Source organism: Kogia breviceps, chromosome 1 (genome assembly GCF_026419965.1).
Source record: "Kogia breviceps isolate mKogBre1 chromosome 1, mKogBre1 haplotype 1, whole genome shotgun sequence".
Lineage (NCBI taxonomy): Eukaryota > Metazoa > Chordata > Mammalia > Artiodactyla > Physeteridae > Kogia > Kogia breviceps.
Genome location: NC_081310.1, coordinates 196,802,966 through 196,823,885, shown reverse-complemented (window position 1 = coordinate 196,823,885; position 20,920 = coordinate 196,802,966). Strand labels below are relative to the sequence as shown.

Sequence of the window (20,920 nt, the reverse complement as noted above, 5' to 3'; positions counted from 1 at the left end):
ACTTTTTAACCCAGATGGCAGAAAGGAGACATACCCAGGTTTTACGATCTTTGAGAATATGAGGGGAAAAAAAGAGAAGATGGGCTCATCACAAGTCTGCACGGGTCAAGCACTTTCTGCGTGCAAGGCCGTGGGTGGGGTTAATTGAATCGGCAGGACTACACCTGTTACAGGGAAAGGAGAAGGGGTGGTGGGTGTCCATTTGGAATGCCTGGGAAGGCTGCTTGCAGACGTGAGTCTTGATGGAGAGGTGTGACTTGGGCTTGAGGCGGGAAGCAAGAGATACTATGCAGAAGTATCCAAGTGAGAAAGCCGAAGCCAGAACTTTTGGACACCAGGGTTAGAGCCAAGGGATGGGCAGAGGCCCTGAAACTTCAGTTAAGGAGGTCAGGCCCTGCGCCGCCGGAATGGGCGCCGTGGACACTCCTGAACTCCCACGGGAGCCGTCCTGCAGCGTCCCTGCCCAGACATCCTCGGCCCCGCCCTGGCCGACGACCCGGGCCCCTCCGCACTCCGACCCCGGGACCCGCCCAAGTGCCCCGGCGGCCTCCCGGGCGCTGCCCCGGCTCCGCAGCCGTCGGCCGGATCGCCGCGCCCCGCGCCCCTCCTTCCCGCCCAGCCCTCTGCGCTCCCCCGCTCGCGGCGCGGCGCAGCGCAGCGCCGGCTCCTTCCGTGGCTGCATTGCAGACGCCGCCGCCGCCGCCGCCGCAGGGCGCGCCGGGGCTGCGCCGGGAGCCCGGGCCCGGGTACGCGGGGCCCCAGGTTGCGGGGCTCCCGAGCGGACCCGACGGCGCCGCGGGGCCGGGAGTCGGCTGCCGGGCGAGGGGCGGCTCCGCAGGCCGGGAGCACGCGGCCCGAGCGCCCCTCCCGCGCGGTGCGAGCCCCAGAGGAGGCCGCCCGGGGCTGTGGGCCCGGGGGAGCGGGCGCGGCCGTCGGGCTCGGAGTCGTCCCTGCCCTCGAGGGGACCGTGGCCACCCGGCTGGCGGGCCTCCCGGAATCTGGGCGGGGGAGCGGGCGACGGCATCTCGAGGGGCCGTGGCGCGCCAGGGGCCGCGGGGCCGCGCTCCGCCCGCACCCTCCGGGCCGGGCCCGCCGTCGTCCAGCGCGGCCCTGCGGGGCTCGAGCGCAGTTCCGGCGCAGTCCCCGCGCCGAGCGGCTCCGCGCCCCACACCTGCCTCTGCCCGGCTCCGGGTGACGTAGCGCCCTCCGATTGGCCCGAGGGGCCCAGAGGGCGGGGCCGAGGCCGGTGAGCTCACCGCCGCGCCCCGCCATTGGCCCGGGCGGCGCACTCGGGCTGTGGCGGGGAGACAGCGGTACCCGGAGCCCGAGTCGTTCCAGCCGCGGCTTGTGGAGCTGAGCGGGTCGGGGCAGGGCTGGGCTGTCGGGGCCGGGCCGGGCGGGGCCGCGCGGGAGGAGTAGGAAGACAGAGGCGGCTCGGCGCCAAGCCCGACCGAGCGTTCGTCGTGCTCACCAAGTCGGAGTGAGTGTGCGTGCGGCCGAGGGGACAGTCGGCCGGGCGCGTGCGGGGCGAGGGCGGCGGCCGGCGGGGGCGCGCGGGCCGGCCGGCGCGCGGGGGCGGGGCCGGGGGCGGGCGCGCGCCGCGGCCGGGGCGTGGGGAGCACCCGTGCCCGCGGCGGGGGCGCGCGTGTTTACGCGAGGGGGGAGCTAGTGTGTCGGAGGAGCGGGTGCGAGGACACGCGCGTTTGTGGAGGAGCGGGGGCGCGCGTGGGAGGGGCGCGCGTGTTCACGCGAGGGAGGAGTGTGTTTGGACGCGCGAGTGTGCGTGGGGCCCGGCGCGTGTTTACGGGGCGAGCGTGCGGGAGGTGGTGTTTGGCTGAGCGTGCGGAGCGCGTGTTGATGGAGCGAGGGGGAGGGCGTGAGCGTGTTTGTGGAGCTGGGGTGCGGACACGGGTGTTTACGGTGCGAGTGGATGGGTGAGGGGGCGCGTGAGCTGATAGAGCTCAGGGACTGAATGTGTTTTGAGGCCCGAGTGCGCGTGGCTCCCGGCGTGTTTACCGAGCGAGTGTGGGTGAGGGGGGTGGCACCACGCGTGTTCGTGGAGCTAGTGGGGAAGTGGGAGGAGCGAGGCCAGGAGCGCGCGCGCGTGTTGCTGCGAGGCGGTGGGGGCTGGCGTGGGTGTGAGAACACGCGTGTGCGCGCGAGCTCGCGGGAGTGTTTGGGTGAGTGGCGGTCTGAGGACGCGCGTGCGGCGAGTGGCCGGGCGCGAGCGGCGCGGACGCCCGTGGGGCCGCCGGCTGGTTTTCGTTTGCGAGGCGCGTCTGGGCGGCGGGCTTTTCGGATGAGTGCTCGCTCCCGCGGCCAGGCGTGGGGAGAAGGGCGGGGCCGGGCGCCCGCTCCACGGGGAGAAGGGCGAGGGGAGAGGAGCAGGGACAGACTGGCCATCGGCCCCAGACGCCTCTGCGGGACAAGGCGGTTGGAGGCTGCCTTTTCCTAGCAGGCCAATGGAGTGAATGAACGTTTTATTAATTCGTGCGTAGAACACGGCGGGGAAAGTTGGTTGAGTTCAGAGACTAAAGGTTTGGAAGAACTTCCTGAGAGCTTTGCTTCTCAGACCGGAGAGGCGCACTGACCCTTGCTTCCAGCAGCCAGGCTCGCTCGGTGTGGCCTTCTTGCATTTATAAGATCTCTCCCGCTTTGGTTTCCTAGGTATGGCCCAATGTCAGGGCCTGTCCTGATGGTGGGCAAACGTTTGAGATCATTTTTCAATCTTCGTCGATTTCTGCAGGCATCAAGTTTCCGAAAATATAGTACTCTTGCAAATAATCTTCCTAATCAATTACTTCACCAGGGAATGGTGGCAGTCTTAAAGCCTGTTTTGGATTTTGTCCACCATTGCTTGGTATGATTTCTACTGGTTAGTCTGAAATATATTGATATAATTGGCAAAGCAGATACGGTAAACATGAGAAGTGCTCTCAGATAATTATGAAGTGCCTCGTGTATTTGTTTGTTTGAATGCATTATATTTTTCCCATCAGTGAGGCCAAAACCTGAAATTTAACAATTGTGATCCGCAAAGTTGTGTCACATACGGTAAAATGGCTGGCTGTATATGAAGGAGTCCTCTTCTCTCTCTGTCTAAAGGAATTGTTTGGAGAGTTTCCCTACAGAATCCGTCATATAGAGAAACTGTTGCTTGGGAACCTGATAAAAAGAAATATGTTAAGCAGTAGCGCTTTCCATGGTGTTTGTTTATAGAAATATATTTATTATTTTAAGACCAAAATTAGACGATAGCAAATAAGCTTATGTTTCTCTTTTTCTTAGTGTTAGATTTCGGGAATAATAATAATGTTTAATGTTCTAGAAAATAGCATTTACTTACAGGGAATGCATTTCCGAAGTAAATTCTGATTGGTGAAAACAACAGAGGACTGCCTGGAATTCCTAAGGGACCTGGACCCAGGCATTCTAATTAATTGTATTCCAGATAACCTAAATGGAAACACAGTATTTAATAACAACATTGTATCCCTTAAGGATTCTTATTAACTCTAACGCTTTTTTGTTTGTTTGTTTTTTGTAACTCTTCCGCTTTTGTGATAGACATGCAGAGACACATCATTATTTTCTTTGGTTCTTTGTGGAGGGCTCTGCTGGGCCTTCGTGCTTGTAACAGCAGCTGGCCCCGCTGCAGGACGTTCATGTTGGGCTGTCCTAGAAAACATGGGTAACAGGTGGCACAGAAAATTTTTTACTTCACACGAGAAAGATGGTGAAGTTAAAGAATCTGTTGACCTTGAAAGTTTCCCACGTGAAAGGTATGAGACTCGTATCGGTGGCTATAATTAAGATGCTCCGCTCAAGATCCCTCGCCTTCCGGCACCGTCAGAAATGTCCATTTTGGTAACCTAGAATTTCCTTTGGGAACCATCATAATTTTTCTGATGTTTTCGATCCTTGCCATTGTGAACTTCTGACGCTGCAGAACTGTACTTGTAGGCTGCCTCTTAAAAATGTTTAAGGAAAATTTTATTTTGACATTTTGTTTTTACATTTACATTTATTTAAAGCTCAACTTTAGGTTTCACCCAGAAGGTGCAATAAAGACCATTTTGTTAAACGTGGCACCGTTCTTGAGCCGGTGCAGTGGTTTCGGGGTCCTTTATTCTTCCTTAGCAGTGTTCACTTCCCCATCCCTTTCCCAATTGTTTTTGTGTGCCTGCTGTATCTTCTCACATTTAAAGGGCTTTGCTCTGACTTAACGTGGGTTAATATTGGTATCCCATCGATCTTTTCGAAAGAAGACACCACCAGAGTGGTGCCAGGTCTTCACTGTTAAATATCAACCGTGGCATCTTGTCACACTGTATAAGCAGAATATTGCGGAGTGTGTTTCAGTTATATATTCCTTTGCCAAAAAGCTTTTTGGCATCCACACGCAATGTAGTTTATTTGCGTACACCTAACCTTTTTTTTTTTTTAAAGGGGGTTTAAGGGAGCTTACAGAGATACCTCTTAAGCAGTGAGAATAGGTGAAATAAAGAGGGAGTGGGCAAAAGGAAAGTGAGTGTCCAGGAAGGTGAAATGGGGACGAATGAAGTTAGTAAACGACATTCATTCCATAAAGACTTCCGCACTTTCTAGAGGCAGGCCACGAACGGCCTTCTAGGCTCTCTGTGAGTTGTAGAGGTGACACAGGCTTAATTTTGTCCTTATTACACCTCACACACCATGCGTTTCTTATATTCCATGGAAATCCTGCCAGCCGTCAGTGAAGTTTGGGTGACGGCGGGAGAAGTCTAGACACAGTGCAGTGAATTACCGTAAAGATTGCATGTTACCATTGGTCACATTGAACACTTAGGAAGCGCCTGGGAACCTGCTGGGTGACCCCTCAGCCGAGGACGTTGGAGCTCATGATCATGAAGGTCACCGGTGATGCTCTTAGCCCTTCCTGAGTGGATTGTCCTGAAGTCAAAAGACCGACTTCTCTTTGTTATAAGTGCCTCCAAATATATTAAATTACCATTTATCAAGCACCAGAATTGACCAGTTAGTCTATGTTTTTTCACCTTTCTTCTGACTTTCACCGCCCTCCAAATCTGATCCCACTCTGTTAGTCTGCCTTCCCCTGTCCACCAGCAGCTACTCAGCGTGTATTGCATTCCCGCTCTCCATTTAAAATCCTTCCTCCTTATTCTCTGAGCCTAACTCAAACCTGATCTCATTATTGCACCCTTTCCCCGCATCTCCCAGAGTAGATGAGCATCTCTGCGGTGCAGGGTGGCACCGAAGCTGTATCTTCCCCGACTACCCCTAGCGTAATGGAACCTGGGAGGGGGAGTTTCATAAATACTGTTAGTTAACCAAGAAATTATATGCACGGCGTTACTCCTTGGATAGAGTGAGAAGAACATAACAAGACACTTCTGAAACACACCCGACTCTGATCCTGTTTCGTGCATTCGGTTCTGTCCTCCCTGTTGGTAATTTAGACACAAACTCCACAGGATGTCCCGTTCAGGTCCATTCAAGGTCCGTAGTGGATTTGGGTTTCCATTATAAGTGGTCTCGAAGTGGCCCTAAAAGACTTGGCCTGTGTCAGTGTAAAATAGCAGGGTCTTAGTCGCCTTTCGGGATTTCTTAAGATTGGCCAGAAGCTTGCTATCTAGGAATGTGTGTAGGTAACAACTGTTTGCTTGAATAGAATATGGTAGGATGAGTCCTAGGTTTTTGTTTTAGCTCTGTCTCTAAGTAACTGAGAAATCGTAGGTAAATCGCCTTACGGTCCTGGATCAGTGCCTTACCTGTTTTCTAAGCCTATTAGTAGTGGTTCGGGAAATTAACTTAGTGGTCAACATCATCAGTTATTAAAATTAGAATGTACTGCTCATAGTATGGGTAAGTATCAATTGGGGAAGTTTTTGTTTCGGGGTGTGTGTGTGTGCAACGTGTGCGCACGCGCGCGTGTGTGTGTGTACTGGGTTCTGTTTCTTTCTGTGGGCCACAGTCAAAACCTATCGAAAGTCCCTGGACCAGACAATTCATAATTCTCTTTAAATCGCAGTGTTCTGTAATGATTCTCATGTGTGGGATGTATCTGTCATTATGATAGTCAGTTTGGCAGTAACTTAAGGCGTGAATGAGTTAGGACACTTCTGAAGGTATTTAATTCAACAGCAGAAGATCGCCAGCTAGGCAGGAGCTCAGAATACCTTTCTCTGTTTTTCTGATTTATCTGGGTAATCACAGTGTTTCAAATGAGCATGACGGCTTATTTCTGCCAAAATTTATCCCATGTTTTATAGAGAGCTTCGAATGATTCTTATGTACTACCCCTAAGGTCTGTTTAATGATATTGATTTGTGTGTGTGTGTGTGTGTGTGTGTGTGTCTGTGTAAGCAGAATTTAACCAGGATTTATTTAGTAAAAGGATCCACATTTCACCTGATGGATTCACCTTAGGCTCTTCCTTTAGCTTTAGGTGACAGAACTCCCACTCCAACTGGCTTCTGTAAAAAAGAGAATTTATTGACTCCCATGAAGTCCAGTTTTGGTGTTGTCTTCAAGTGTAGCTGGTTCCAGATGCTCAAGTGATGTCATTAGAAACCTGTCTCTCCCTCCCTTGGCTCTCCTCTCCTCTCCTCTCTGTTGATTTTATTCTCGGGCAGGGGTCCCTGAAGCAGTAGCAAGATGACCCGCTCAAAGCTCCAGGCTTGTATTTTGCCAGTCTAGCAAATATCTCCAGGAAGACAGCACTTCTTTCCCAGTAGTTCCAGGAAACGTTCTGTCCTTACTGGCTCAGCTTGACTCATGTGTCCAGTCGCTTGAATAAGGAGGGGGTAGCACTCTCATTAGCAACACCTGGCTCACCCACCCCCGGAGACAAGAACTGTGGTGAGAACCGCCTGCACTGAGCACGGGGCGTCGCCCGAATGAGAAACACGGTGCCAGGGACCAGGAAAGGGGTGCGGGGCAGGTGTACTGTGCTAATCTTCACCCTTAACTCTCATATTCCCGAAGAAAGCACCCTTCGTTCTGAAACTGCAGAAGCTCATGACAAGCCTCGTTCCGTGCTTTCCTTTGCACGGGTCCCATTTCAAATGAAGACACACCAGCATCGTTACCCTTCAGTAGACCTTTCAATGGGTGCTGATTAACAATCCCTAGGACCATTTTCAGAAAATATGATTCAAGTCCTTAATATTTCACTCTGTGGTTTGGAATAATCAACAAAGAATTTCTTTAAATACCCTTGTGTCTTTTCTAGTGAAAGAAACCATTCATTCCAGTCTAGCCAGAATCAGTGCCCCTGGCATCTGTGTGTGTGTGAAAGATGTTTTATCTAATAATGTAAAAAATAGGAAGGGCCCAGCCTAAAGCTGGTGATGTTCTAAAAGCTTATAAAGCAGTTGAATAATATCTCCCAGATAAACAGTACAACAAATGGTGGGTAGGTTCCCAGGCTAGACGGAGAACAAAAACCTTTTGAATCCATAATAGATACTCTGAATTTGCAGGAGAAAAAAATTAAAATAATGTGTGTGCATGCATATATCACATCTAAACTGTAAAACACTGAACTACCTAATCTACGTGATATATAGATACATAGCCTACACTTACGTGTTCTAAAACAAATGAAAAAAAGTGAACTTCACATTTGAATATTGAATATTAGATATGCGGCTTGAATAGAAATAAATGTGTATGTAAAATAACTCCAGTCAAGGGAAACTTCTTGGTGAAGATTCTTACTTCACAGGGTAGAACCCAAAATGATTCTCTGAAATTACAAAGTCTAGCTCTCTAACTTTTTAGAGGAATAAACCCAGAGAGAGTAAATAACTTCAGTTTCTTGATAACATCACCCATTATTATTATCCATGATAATTACAATCATATTTTTATTCTTGAATTGAACAAAGGGAGAGAGAGAGTGAGAGAAATCCTCAGTATCTCGAAGAGTTACAACAATGAAAAGGGAAGGAGAATGTGGGTTAAAGAGGTGGTGTTCGTGTCAAAGGTTGTCTGAGGAGGAATTGACTGAACCATAAGCAATAAGAGGAGGGACCTCCTAAGAAGGAAGAAAGGAGACGGTGGGAACAGACGTGGGGTCGCTTTCCCGTACTCGTCCCTGGGGGACATTCGCCATTAACCTAAATAACCTTACTGGGGTCTGTGGTTGATGAAAGTGGACCAGGAATTTCATAACTCAGAGACTGTCTGTATCATGGTATTCTTTAGGACTAGTTTCAGTTCCTAAACTCTTCTGTGGAAGTTACTTACAGGACATGCTTATAAGAAGCTCCCCCCTACCAAAAAAAAAAAAAAGTTCAGATAAGTTTAGGAGACACACCTACCATTAGCTTTCCCCAGCAATTTAGAGTGCACGTTAGAATAATAAGGTTCAGAAAAGTCATATGTTAAAGAAATACAAATGTACTTAGTGGTGTTTAACCCAGTGTTTCCAAAACATCTTTAACACAACATTCTGTTTTTATGGTCTACTGAGATGTTACCTCACGAAATGGTTCTGAGCCTGGAATCCATAGAGGTCCCATGGCTCTGAGTCTCCTGAAATTACATGCAAAACTTTGTATGTATGTATTTTTCTGGAAAGGATTCGTAGCTTTCATCACCGTCTAAGAGCCCATGGACATTAAGGGTAAGAATCGTCGCTATGGGTTCTTTTCTTACAAGGGAAGTCCAAGTCCAGTTTCCCTGAAATAGCCTTCATCTGTATGTTTTATGTCAGCCTTAGGGTATCATTCAGCAGGCCTGGGCAGTCACTCCGGGGGTGCCCAGAGATATGGAGGGATCCATGTTGTAAACAGGGAGCTGACTTGATTGTGTTTATTGTCAAATGGATTTAAAAATCGGCGGCTTCTCTCTTTCCATCAAGAATTGTGGAAAGAAATGCCCTATACGGGACACTGCTGTATCGCTAACACCAGATGTGTTCATTTCCAAACAAAGAAGAGAACAGGTTATTTTATTGCAGTAAAGGGACTTTTTGAAAGTTAAGGGCCTGCAGAAGAGAAATCCATTGAGAGTTAATGATAAACAGTTAAGAACCAACTAAATTAGAGAAAGCTTTTCCTTCAAGAAATGTAAAACATTCAACTCACCTACTTTTATTTTTTTATTATTTAAATTTATTTTATTTATTATTTTTGGCTGTGTTGGGTCTTCGTTGCTATGCGTGGGCTTTCTCTAGTCGTGGCGAGCGGGGGCTACTCTGTTGCAGTGTGCGGGCTTCTCTTGCTGCGGAGCACGGGCTCTAGGTGCGCAGGCTTCAGTAGTTGTGGCACGTGGGCTCAGTAGTTGTGGCACGTGGGCTCAGTAGTTGTGGCTCACGGGCTCAGTAGATGTGGCGCACGGGCTTAGTTGCTTGCGGCATGTGGGATCTTCCCGGACCAGGGCACGAACCTGCGCCCCCCGCATCGGCAGGCGGACTCTCAACCACTGCGCCACCAGGGAAGTCCCTCAGTATTGCCTTTATTGCAAGGATGTTGAGGTCCATTGCATCACAGCCTTTCTTATTGATGAGCATCTGTAGGAGACATTTCTTTCAGCTCTTAGTACCTGGAAGAGCCATATTATCCACAGCAACTGACAGTGATCTTGAAACTGACTGCCTTCCTTTTTGCTTTGTTTGCTAAGTTCAGCCAACTTTGGGACTCACACAGTTAACCATTTTAGAGGATTTAATGTGTCTTTCCTGTATAACGGCTTTACCCGAGCTTTATTTTATTCTCTTCATGAATCGTCGTCTTACCTAATCTCTTGTTAATCATGAGTGTTTTTATCAGCCACCTCAAAGAGACATACCTAGGTCCGGGAATGGTTCCAGTTAAGTGAGGGTAGGGAGGGAAATAGAGAGGTTGAGAGGGCATGGATTAGGGCAGGGAAGGGAAATCGGGAAAGAGAGGAAGAGGGGAGAAAAGAGAGGTAAAGCTGCGTTAGGGATTTGCGAGGGATGCGTCCCAGGGTTAGCGCCCACTGCCATTTGAGTTAGTTGTTGACCTTTTGTTCCATCATTTAACTGCTCCCGAACCTTTAGATCAACTACGCGAAGTCACCTACATACAAACCTTCAAGTTGTGAACTTTTAAAGATGCGAACGTGTGTTCGCATGTCCAGTCACGTAAGTTCACGTGTCTGGCATACATTGTCACGTGCATGCATCCTCTACAAGTGGTTGTGCTTTTGTGTACCTTATAGTACTGTATAGAGGACAGCAGTACAGTATCTTTATTTCAAGCCCAGGATGTCCGGAAGCAAGCGTAAAAGCAGTGGTGATGTAGCTGTTAGTGCCAAGAAGCTCCAAGCAATCACGATGGAAAACAAAAGTGAAAATAACTGAGAGAGTGGAGCGACGCGAAAAGACTGTAGACCTGATGGACACGGAGGCCCAGAGAAAGGATGAAGAGAGACAAGAGGAAGAAGAAGTAGCTGGAGAACAGAAGAGGTTCACGACGCAGGAAATGGCAGGGGATTTTCTTGATTTGAGGCAGCACTGTTAGTGTTTGAGGCACAGGACCTGAACGTAGAACGGTACACGAAGGTTGCGGCAGACGTTCAGAATGCAATCCAGTGCTACCCTGTCATCTATGATGAGAAAAGAAGAGCTACTACCCAGACATCACTGGATCGTTTTTTCGGGAGGGTAGATGGAATTGAATCCAGCAAGGAACCAGAACCTGTGCCATCAGTGTCAGGCGTGAGTGACATTGCAGCTTGCCCTCCGTCTCCTGTCGCTGACGATCCTTCAGCTCTGCCGTCTCCCAGCTGCTCTCCCTCCTCGAGTCAGTAACTCTTCTTGCCTGTTCACTCGATGCCAGCCCCTGGATGCCAGCTGTTGTACTGGACTACTGTGCTTTTCAAGGTCCTGTACTGTAAGATTAAAAATGTTTATTTTTTGTTTGTTTTTTTATGTATTATTTGTGTGAAAAGTATTATAAACCTACTACAGTACAGTACTATATAGCTATGTGTTAGTTGGGTACCTAGGCTAACTTTGTCGTACTTACGAAAAAACTGGGCTTAACGAACGCGCTCTCGGAACAGACCTCACTCGTACGTCGGAGACTTATCGTACACTGAGTGAGATGATTAAATAAGCCCAATTTGGGGACTTCCATGAGGACAGCAAGATAGGACAGCCCCTCAACTGTATGAAATCAAGTTGCATCCCCATTTCGTGAAAACCACTCTGTTTTTAGCTTTTTCACCTAATCCAAGGGATGTTTGAATAGCGGCCTCACTAATACATTCATTCAGGCCTCACTCATTTGGAAGTTGCAGAAATTTGAAGATGACTCTGGTTTAGGGGTGGAGCCCTAATGGGAAATGTAGTACCAAGTTACAGCCTCCCAAACTCAAAGTGCGGCAGCAAGTAGCCTGCAGACACAGGAGAGCAGCCCTCGATGTGTTTTTATGTGGTGTCTGGAGCCAGGACACAAAATGGTCCTCATAGGGGATCACGACAGTACTGAGAAGGAGCTTAATGGCTAAAATCTTTCTACAGCTCTGGTGGTTCCCTTGGAGAAATATTTTATTTTGGAATAAAATTATTAAAGTGGTATAACTTGGATTTTTTAAAATATTTCTCTATTTGTCAGAAAGGCCTATGATAAATTGTAAAATAGTATCTTTAGATCATTTTATCTATTTTGACTTACTTTTTAATACATCCAGTATTTTAAGGTCATACAGCTACTTCTTTTAAAATATAGGCATTTCAGTCTATTGATTTGGAAAGGACTTCTTTGCCTATAATTTATTCCAGATTTTTACAGAATCTTATGGCATTGTAAAAGAAAATTATTATAGTTAATACACTTTTGAGTTCTCTATAGAATCCAGTGTTTTAAAAAAATACATATTTGTGGAACTTCTTGGACTTAAACTCTCTCACGAGGTAGCAGGACAGTTGGAACATCTGTGCAGATGGCATCCCTACAATTAGCCCTGGAAGAAAAGCATTGCCAGCAGCAGCTCTAAATAATTTATGGAGAGTGAGTTGGAAACAGGGAAAGAAGGAGTGTTTCAACTAGAATCCCAGACACGTGGTTTTTCAGTCAGATACTGAAAACAACCAGGAACTCAGGGCAAATAACATCTCTTAAGATTAGAAGCACTCACTAGAAGCAGCCAGGATTTTTTTTTTTTTTTTTTTTTTAACATCTTCGCCCCACCTTGTAACACATCTTACTCACAGAGTTTTCTTTTTTATTGCGTTTTCAACTTTCCCCCCCATTGTCTCCGTCCCAACCGTGTAAAGCACGGCTGCGAAGGCGAAAGCGTTATCACGTACTGGTCTCAGTTAGTTGTTTTGTTTGTTTTCAGGTGCCTGGTCCCTGATCTGTTTGATGGGATTAGGAAAGCGTGGCCCCGAGAGAAGGGAAGGAACTGCTTTTTTAGTAACTCGGCTGGAGAAAAGTCACCTAGAAATGATGAAGGGAGACAAATATTTTGTTCTACGCAATCTCCTTTACCTTCTGCTGCTTGAAATCCACACTTCCTATTTTGAACAGATGAAAGCAGTCTCTTGTTCAGTATTTATTGGGGGCTTACTATGTCCCAGGCCTCGGGAAGATGGCGGTGAGCAGAGCAAAGGCGGGTGCCGGCCCCATAAACTGTCGAGATCTCTCTTCCTTCCCCTTTATTTCCATTAGGCTGAGGTTCTGGGAATGAAGGCTTATTTATGTCTTACTTGGCTTTTGCGTCCCTGGTGGCCACCACAACATCCTGAGTTGTCCTGTTCGCCGTTCCATCCCCAGGGCCCTGGCCAGTGCCGGGCAGTGGTGTCCCAGCAGGGGGTGTGCAGGCGACATTCAACATTTGCAGCATGAGTCTGTTCTGGCCCTGATTCTCCATCTTTCTTCCCCGAGGACTCGGAGTGGTTTTTTTGGTGCAGCTGGGCACCCCAGAACGACCTGCCGGCGGTTAATTAATGGATTCTCGCCCCTTGACAATTCCCGTGCGTTTTGTGCTGCGTCTTGGCAGTTGTAGTTCTTAAAGGCAGGATTTTCCTTTTCCACTTCCCCCGTGCAGGTCATTTAGAGTTCATCCTCCGCTCACATCCTTACGTCCAGGTGAGACGGCTGTTCGTCTCCAAGTCCTGTTACAGCGCTTTTCCCTCTACAGACCCCGTTGGTGTCTGGTAACAGGCTTTCCTCCGTCACTTCACCCGTTTCTAGAATGTCTCAATCCACGCTTCTAATCATGTCTCTCATTTTCACCGGGTACTGAAACCGTTGAGGCCGTGGCCTCCAGCTGTGTGGCTTTGGGGGACGTTAGCAAACCTGAAACGTGCTCCTCTTTTGTAGATTAGATGACGGTAGGTATAGAATCTGTGTCAGAGTTCCCAATTGCCTTCGCTCTCACGCTAATTGGCTGCAGTTTTGCTGCCTTGAACTGCAGTTGGTTCGCTGCTTGACCGACAGTGAAGCTGCCTGCTGCGTAATTCAGGTGCCCGTACCCGCTGGGTGCCGCGGCGCGATCCGGCTGAGCCTTGTGTCCTCGGAGGAGAGGTTGGACATCTTCGCCCTCGTGCAGCTCCAGCTCTAGCACCGAAAGATTTCAAAGGAGAAATCCTTGTAGATTGGCTTTGCAGCCCTCTGACGGTTTGTCTCCTCACCGCTGTGCGTCAGCTTAAAGGATGTTTCCCTGTCGTGCCTAAGACTCTGAATTCGTGAACAGTGTGAAACACAGACCAAGAAGAAATGTGAATCCCACATCCCTGCCAATGAAGGAAGTCTGAAGAAGAATCGCTGATGTCATTTCTAGTGTTCTGGTCCATAGCGCTGGGGAGTTTTGAAAAAGTGGAGGATGGCAGTTTTTCCTCAGGCTAAATTTAGCCATTGCTTTGGAAAATCAGAGTGGTACAGCTTGTGCCTTATCTCCGGCCGGGCCTCACCCTCTCCTCTGCACTTGGACGTCTTCAGTATCTTGCTGGGGAAGAGCAGCTCCGTGCACTCCAGCGGCCCCTTGATTCTGGGAAGGAATTAAGCGACTCTGTGTTTCCCGTATTTCTGAGCTTCCTGCAAAATGCAGGAGGCTTCCAAAGCAGCAGTTACAGTTCTCTACAGAAATAGCCCAAGTCATGCCTCCTTTTGCTTCATCAACTCTTCCTGCCGGCGCAGCCAAGGGCTGGAAATGGAACGAGAGACATGGCCTCTGGTCCCCAGTCCAAATAGCAACAGGAGGGCACATGTGTGCGCAAGCCACAAATAACGCGTTTTAAAATAGCAGATGGTATTTGACGATCGCGCCTTCATTCATGTACCTGCCAAGGCAAAACTTTCTCTTCTGCTCTGGCAGCAAGGCCGGTGGTGGCCCGGGTCGAGCAGTTGTAATAACAAGCTCCGGTTTGCAGATGTTATTTGTTGGCTGATTTTCAGGCCCTGCAAATCCATGCCCACTTTCTGAGGCTGTTCTAGAAAATGTCTCTTTGGTCTCACACGGTAAAAATGTCATGTTTCTACAACAGCTTAACCTGTTAAGCGCTTTTGTAACTAATTAGATCAAGGTGGGCTGCCAGCTACTGTGTTCCAAATACTCCGTTTCACCAGGAAAAGTAGGAATACCTAGAAGGTAGGGGTCTGTATTTATAGTGTGAAGCTCAGTGGATAAAGGAAAGTGACGTCGCTGTGAAATTCCAGTTTGTGTCTGTGAAGAGTCAGATCTCCCTCAGCTTTTCTGCCAGGGTCTTCACCAACACAGTTACATTATCTCCTTACCTGAGCCCCCAGCAAAGGGCAGCCAGCCAGGTAAATGCCTAGAGCTTTCTCACGTGCTCTCAAGGCACCTCCGTTGGGTTCTGATCATTCTGACTGCTCTTTCTTTCCCCGGGGAGTAAGCGGTAAAACTGGCTGATTGGAGTATAGTCCCTGGGAGCCCACTGTGGAGAGCAGAGGTCACTCAGAGCCCTTGCCCCAGAGTTTGAATGATCTCATCCGTAAATTGGCTTCTGAAGAAGCTTAAATTAGAAAATAATATTCCTTTCCACTGACTGGGCACCCCTTCTGTATCTGATACCAGGGATACAAGACTTGCAGACAGCTCGCTCTGGTAGAAATGACATGCGTAAGAAAATAACTAGACATTCATTTGCTAAGTGCTATCAGGACACAGAGCAAGACATGAAGATTTGCTGGGTAGACTGGGAAGCACGTGGGTCTGGAGTCTAACCTGTGCTCAGATCCCCGCCCTGATACTTATGACCTCGGGTAAGTAACACATTTTCGGAGCCTCAGCTTCCTCATCTGTAAAAGGAGGAGGAAAATCAGAGTTGTTTTCCGGATTAGAAATAATACATGTGGAATGTCTGGCCTACGTAGATGCTCCGTGGCAGCTACGAATAATAAAACTGAAGGGATGTTTGAGCCGCACTCTGAAGAATAAGAAGGTCGCCACGTGGACATGGGGAAAGGTCGCCGTCACCCAAGGCGCAGAGACACGTAAGATTCCTGATGGCTTTGGAGAACAGTGAGTATGAGAGGACCCCTAAAAAGTAGCCCGAGGCCGTCAGCAAAGAGCATTCCCTGCTCTTAGCAAACACCTGACATTTTATTTGTAGGACACAGGGGAGGCAGTTAAGTGGTTTTTAGCAAGATGATCTGATACAAAGTCAGAAATTGCTCAATACAGTCATGAAAATCAATTCAGTTCCAAGATTTAAAGTGAGTTGTGCATAATCTAGAGGAGGCACTAGGTGCGGCGGAACACCTAAGACTAGCACTAGCCTAAGTCTAGCTAGTCGTTGGTTCCTGACACAGACGCTCTCTTTCATCAGACGCCCAAACACTTGGGATTCTCCATTTTTACAGCAGCAAATCCCAAACCTTCTAAACTTAGAATATACTGTGGGCGTCTGACTCCATGAAGTTTTCTTCTGTGTTAAAACTTTGGTACTGCTTAGGAATTTTAGGTCAGTATTAATTGGGGACATTTTTTAAATGTGTCGCTTTGAGGGTTAGGAATCCCTGTCAAAGAGAAGTGCAGAGATGACCCGTGACAGCTGCTGTGCTGGGCAGCACTTTGTGAAGTAGCCCTAAGGAGACACGTGGACGGGGTGAACCCAGCAAGAGAAGAGGGGACGTGAAGCGGGCCAGCGGTTGGCCAGAAATGTTTTTTCATCTTCTTGATCTTTGTATACGCAGAGCTATTCTGGGATCAGGAGTGTATTTTTCTTTATGTTTTCTAGTGCTGTTGGAAAACTCTAGGAACTGAAGGATAACAAAGTAGTTGGATATACCACATGCTATATCCTGTACCTGCGCTTTTGAGATACAGAAATTAGGCCTAGGCTTCTCTTTTTGTAGTTTAATGTATCAGGAAGATTTCTTTTCAGCATGTATTTTATCGACTTATTACATCCAGGTAACACGCTTACTTCCACTCTCATTTTATCTATGTTTAAAATGCCCCCTAGAAGGGTAGAATGAATACTGCAGTGCTGTGTTAGAGTTGGAGACATTGTATGAACTCATGTTTAGTTTCATATAGATAGAAGAATAATTATAGATATGTGTGCATACACGGGCTGTTATACTTACATCTTCGTCCTAGCGCCGTGCACCGAGAGGGCCCAGGAGCAGTGACACTCCAGCAGTAATGAGCACACCTGGTACCCAGATCTTGGTTTCTAAATGCCATTCTCCAGTAAAAGAAACCAGGGCTCCCTAGAGAGATTGCTGATTCTAGGGCTGGGACAGGGAAAGTAAAAGATGAGCCTGGAGCATCCGGTAATGCCAGAAAGTAAGGAAGTGCTCGAAAAAAGAAGGAAAAAAGGCTGAGGGTATGTGCAAGGGACACAGGAGCCAGCTTGAAAGAGCTCCCAGTGGCCGTGCCGGGACAATCTGGGCAATTAATGTAGTATCGGATGATGACCAAAGTGTGAAATAAATATGCATGAGTTCATACTAGTACAGATAAAAGGTTGATCAAGTAAATAAACCACGAAGGGCGAATCTTCCTTATAGGAGAAGTCCACATAACATGTGTAGATACTCCTCTATCCATAAGGTGGAACTTCATCCTCTTCCCCTTGCTCGGCTGGACTTAGGGACTTGCTTCCAAAGGATAGAGTATGGAAAGAGAAAAATGGTAACTTTATCATGGAGCACTCTAGATTTATAGAGCAAATGATCCAGGTCCACATCAGCAATACATCCTCATTCACCCCCGCTTGTGTGATGGGCAGGGCACTTCCCCTCTGTGATCCTCTTGCTAAAAACCCATGACTCCAGTCTAATCATTAGAAAACATATCAGGCCAACTTCAAGGCAGGGACATCTACAAAGTACTTGACCAGTAGTCTTCAAAACTGCTCAAATTGTGAAAAATGAGGGAGTGCTGAGAAACTGTCACAGATCAGAGAAGAGAAAGGCGATTTCACAGCTCAATGCAACATGGTATCCTTGGTTGGGTGCTGGAACAGAAAAAAATACATTTAATTCTAATTCAGTTCTGATGGTGTGGTCTGACTCAAGCCTGTAATTTAGTGAATAGTGGTGGTATACCAGTGTTAGTTGCTGAGTTTTGACAGATGTACCCTAATTGCGTAAGATGTTCATATTAGGGGAAACTGGGTGAAGGGTATGTGGGAACTCGACCATCTTTGCAACTCATCTGTGAATCTCAATTATTCAAAAATTTTAAAGAGTTTATTATTTTTTTTAATGTTCCCGGGGTATGACTGGGTAAAAGGTTCCTGTCCAATAGTAGTTCAGACTTATGAGAGTCTGACCACTTTTTTTTTTTTTTTTTTTTTTTTTTTTTTGTGGTACACGGGCCTCTCACCGTTGTGGCCTCTCCCGTTGCGGAGCACAGGCTCCGGACGCGCAGGCTCGGCGGCCACGGCTCACGGGCCCGGCCGCTCCGCGGCACGTGGGATCCTCCCGGACCGGGGCACGAACCCGTGTCCCCTGCATCGGCAGGCGGACCCTCAACCACTGCGCCACCAAGGAAGCCCCTGACCACTTTTAAAAATTCAGTTTATTTCATCTTCACGGGCAGCATAGGTAGTAATATTCCCATTTTACAGAGAAAATTGAGGTGCAAAGTGGGCATTATTTTTCCAGAGTCACAGAGTGACAGGATTAAACCTGGAGCTCTTCTCTCTACTCCAGTGTTCTTTCCACTATATCATCGCTGCCCAGTCTAGAAATGCTGCTTCCGCTAAAAGGGGTGCAGCTCGAACAGGCTCGGGAAGAGGCTTGGAATGAATCATGAGCCAGACTTGCTGCAAAGCGATCAGCGTCGTTTACCTTTTGTCTGGGGTACAGGTAGGTGGGTGCGTGTGTCTTGAATGTAGTGGGAAGGAATTGCTGCATGATAGTTGAAGGATCTCATTCCCTGAAACCATGCAAGTAAATAAACTGCTTTAGAGAAAAGCAGGAGGCACAGACACCTGGGAAGACATCCCACTTAGAAGAAGAAGAAAGTAATAAAGGGGTAAGATTTGATGGGGATGAGAGGGTAGTGCCTGGTTAGTTGCAGAGAGCAGTGCAAGGAGGTGGATTTTAAATCGTTTTCGAGTGTCGTCAGGTCTGAACCGGCCGTGTGCTTGAGAAGATGTACAGCCCGATGCCGCTGGCAGAGCCCGTGTGGATGGGCCGGGAACGATGTACAGGAGGTGACATTTTGTGTGTCCACGTTGGGTGGGAACCTGTGCTTCTGCTCGAGCAGGTGGTCCTGGGGTCCTTCTTTAACAAGCACTGGGGTGGACAGAGGATTCATTCTTGAGGAAGGAGGCTGGGGTCTTAGAGCAGCAGTTCTTTTTTTTTTTTTTTTTTTTTTTGCGTTACGCGGGCCTCTCTCTGTTGTGGCCTCTCCCGTTGCGGAGCACAGGCTCCGGACGCGCAGGCTCAGCGGCCATGGCTCACGGGCCCAGCCGCTCCGCGGCACGTGGGATCTTCCCGGACCGGGGCACGAACCCGCGTCCCCTGCATCGGCGGGCGGACTCTCAACCACTGCGCCACCAGGGAAGCCCTCTTTTTTTTTTTTTTTTTAACATCTTTATTGGAGTATAATTGCTTTACAGTGGTGTGTTAGTTTCTGCTTTACAACAAAGTGAATCAGCTATACATATACACATGTTCCCATATCTCTTGCATCTCCCTCCCTGCCACCCTCCCTATCCCACCCCTCTAGGTGGTCACTAACCACCGAGCTGATCTCCCTGTGCCGTGCTGCCAGAGCAGCAGTTCTTGAAATGTGGTCTCAGACCAGAAGCATCATCACCTGAGAACGTGTTTGAAGTGCAGCCTCTAGGCTCACCCAAACCTAGCAAAGCCAACACCAACACTAACACCAAAACAAGCTGGGCATGGCCCCCACCAGTGTGTTTCAGGAAGCCCACCGGGGTGATTCTGATGCCTGCTGACACCCGAGAACCACTAGGCTGAGCAGACGCCTCCCCCCGGGTGGCACGCTGCCTGCGGCGGGCGCGAGCGGAGGGTAGGCACCCAGGCACCACTGCCGCCGCAGGGGGGACCCAGACGTATAGCCCTGGAGGCTCACATGCTTCGGAAAGTGGGTGCCCTCGGCTTACTTTCCGTGCAGCCGGGTCTCACGAGGGCCGTCCTAAGGACGGGGGGGGTTGCAACCCCTCAAAGCTGAATCACTGTTGGCTCTGTTTGAAACATCATGGGCGAGACTGCGGCCAAATTCATCGGCCCCCTCAATCTGTACGTTATTTGTTTTCCGCTCCTCCCTGCCTCCACAGTGCATTAATTTAACAGCCCAGGTTCATTCAGGCTGCAGAAGTTATTTGTTGGCGAACAAAGGAGCACCGGGATCTCTTCACTAAGCCACCCCCGGTGCCTGGTACACAGTAGGTGCTCAATAAATATTTGTGCACGAACAAATAGATCTTTAAGTGTACCTTTTTAACCAGAAAAAGTTTTTTGCTTCTAACTGTATTACCGTCATCTTATAATTTCACACAATATACAATTAAGATGAGAGAGAGCTCTGAATCTGCCAAGTGTTTTCCAATAATGTTTCAGTTAACAAAGCTGTTTAGGCTGAAAAAAGCATCAAGTTGCTGCTTTTGACTTTCCAGTCGTGGAGAGGTGGAGACCATCATTTTATCCATCTGAGGAAGCCTTACAGAGGAAAGGAAGTTTGATCAGAAAGTCTCCGATTCTTGATTCACAGGGTGGCACAGACCTGACTCTCTGGGATGCCAGCTCAGTTGTTTCATGTTTTAATCATCACTACCTCCCCCCCCTTGGAGTCAAGAGGCTCAGAGATGCCGTTCTGTATGATATAATTTTCTTAAGAGGCAAAAAACTGCTTCTGAGTATCTTCACGAAGTGCTTCTCAGAGCAGCTTAATCACATGCAAGAGCAGACTGCACAGTCCGCTGTGGCACCGAAGCCGGACACGCAGCCCTGGAGCAGGAGCCAGTGGCCCCTGGGGCAGGCGAGGAGTCGTGGTGACCGTGTTTCGGCGGGGAGATGCATTGGCAGGGCCTGGCTCCACGATGTCGGGGAGGGTGGGTCTGCAGTGTCCACGCTTGGCAGGGGATGGGTGGGGGATGGGTAGAGTTGGGAGGTCGAGCCGGGCCTGCCTGCGCTGTCACCGCCGCGTCCAGGACAGAGCCACCCCGATGGGCTGAGCACGGCCGGGTGGCGAGCTCTGTGCCCTTCCGCTCCTTGGCATGACATGGCATGTTAATCTTGGCCACTTGGCTCCAGACAAGTGCGAACCGATCTCCAAGAGAAGCGAATCGGATTCTGAACACTCACTTAAGAGATGCAAGATCTGCAGGCCTGCAGAAGAAATCCTCAGAACATGGCTATAGAGGCTTAAGCTGTTTCGGTGGGATGAGTGAGAGTCCCTGGGTGGGTTCAGAGATGAGTGGCTGTCTGTCTGGCAGGATCAGCAGGAAGCAGGGAGAGTTTATAAACACACCAGGACGGACAGCCGGCGCTCC

General features: G+C 48.8%; 1 protein-coding gene across 23 annotated transcripts in view; it reads left to right on the top strand.

The window, feature by feature from the left end:
- CAMTA1 (calmodulin binding transcription activator 1) overlaps positions 1-20,920 on the top strand; it is an 899,707-nt gene that overhangs the window by 844,357 nt on the left and 34,430 nt on the right. For 2 of the 23 annotated variants that reach the window (XM_067018358.1, XM_067018320.1), the window contains exon 1: positions 1,271-1,480. The exons of 16 other annotated variants lie outside the window; for them this stretch is intronic. The gene's annotated coding sequence lies outside the window, so the exon portion shown is untranslated. Of the gene's footprint in view, positions 1-1,270; positions 1,481-20,920 lie in introns of those variants that run through there. 5 more of the 23 variants (XM_067018350.1, XM_067018335.1, XM_067018342.1 and 2 more) reach the window with 4 other exon arrangements.